Source organism: Amphimedon queenslandica, unplaced genomic scaffold (assembly GCF_000090795.2).
Source record: "Amphimedon queenslandica unplaced genomic scaffold, v1.1 AMPQUscaffold_13394, whole genome shotgun sequence".
NCBI classification, from domain to species: domain Eukaryota; kingdom Metazoa; phylum Porifera; class Demospongiae; order Haplosclerida; family Niphatidae; genus Amphimedon; species Amphimedon queenslandica.
Window position 1 is genome coordinate 117,967 of NW_003546370.1, and position 1,691 is coordinate 119,657.

Consider the following 1,691-nt stretch of genomic DNA (forward strand, 5'->3'; position numbering starts at 1 on the left):
ATAGATCTACAGGTATATCCCAAACTACAGTATTGCAGTTGGACATTGACATAGTTTATACACAAGTGATAATAAATAAATTAATAATGGTAATAAACAAACCGCCTGCCCAGGGATACTATGATTGGAGTGGCCTTAGCAAGGGATCTTTATTAGAGCAAAAATATTCATTATTTATATTGCTTATTAATTAGCAGGTATTGCCACAGTTGCCACAGTGAAATAAAATGGTGGATATGAAATGGGAAGAAGTGAGGAGCTTATTTCAAGCAAATGGTCAATAAAATAAGATTGTACTCCTGTCCAGCAGCAGCATGTGGATACATCTTAATGACTGTTTCTACAGCTATACTACAGGTATGTGTATGGTAAACTGCTTGCTTGCTTATTTTATTCTACATTTTGTATCCTTTAATGTTTGGTGTTTATTTAATAAAAGCCCTTAGTGCTGAAGTAAAGTCCAAGTATATTTACAAAATATGTGTATAAGTACATTCACATGCTTTTAATAATAGTACTTAAGTATAAGTTTAAGTATGATAATGTGTACCTTTTAAAGTAGATTTATTTACACAATTACAAACAATTTTTAATCAATGTTGCATTAATTCTTCAAAACATATCATATAGCAGGAAATTTTGGAAATTTGGAGGAATTAAATTTGGCATTTTGATAGCCATACGCCAAAATAAAAATCCACCAACCACCAAAATTTAGCAATTCACCAAATTTAACTCCCTCCACTCAAGAGTGTAGCTGAGGTAGGGCCTGAGGGGGCCTGGGCCCTACCATCAAAGTGCCCTTATAATTATATTCATTGAAATTATAACCCAAAAGATTATATTCATTGTTCTTACAATAGCAAAAGGGGGTGGCTGATAACCATAGCTCTTTTTAAAGCTATATACAATGATAATTTCACTCTGATTTCGCTCAGCTTGCAGGAAAATGCCTCCATTTTGTTACGTAAAAGGGGTGTGGCCAAAATCGCGGCACGCTTCGCGCGCCATTTTGTCTCCTTGCCTTACCGTCACCCAAGGTCCAGCTACGCCCCTGCCTCCACTATGTCCCTTCATATAGTAAAACCTTTTATACATGTACATGCATATACATAGTTTAGACCTGCAAACTCGTTTCAGGTTGACTGGTTATATAAAGATGCAGTTTTCATGTTGTATCTGCATGACATGTAGACTTATATTTATTGCTCAGAGTGTCATGTTTATATTCTTGTACATGTTGATGTAGTGCATTTGAAGAGTCCATATTTCTTTACTCAGTTTAAGTATGCACACAAACAAACTACACTTGCTGCTTCAGCTACATAGTACATGTACTAGCCATTTTTACCACTACTGGTAATTTTTTTACCCATACCCACTCTTATTCAAACTCTTATATGGAAACCTTCACTATTTTATTTTATTCAAACTCCATAAATGAATGTACATGTACTTTCATAATCATGCCTCCAACTCTCCTTAAGACACATTAGTTCACGATGTTATGTACACTACATGTATATATTGTCAGATTTATACAAACGTACTCATAATTCTCTCTCTTCCTCCCTCAGTTCCTCCTTCCCACCCCATGTGTCTCCCTTTCTCTCTGTCCCTCTCTATCTCACACTGGACCTCCATCAATAAACCTAGGTAAGTTTATAATACTTAAAATTTAATCTTTCTTA

General features: G+C 35.1%; 1 long non-coding RNA gene across 2 annotated transcripts in view; it reads left to right on the plus strand.

The window, feature by feature from the left end:
- LOC109582263 (uncharacterized) overlaps positions 1–1,676 on the plus strand; it is a 2,216-nt gene extending 540 nt beyond the window's left edge. Inside the window, exons 3-4 of one of the 2 annotated variants that reach the window (XR_002184994.1) lie at positions 195–357; positions 1,578–1,676. This is a non-coding gene — a long non-coding RNA (uncharacterized LOC109582263). The remainder of the gene's footprint in view (positions 1–194; positions 358–1,577) is intronic. The other variant, XR_002184995.1, reaches the window with a different exon arrangement.
- Positions 1,677–1,691: the final 15 nt, after the last annotated feature.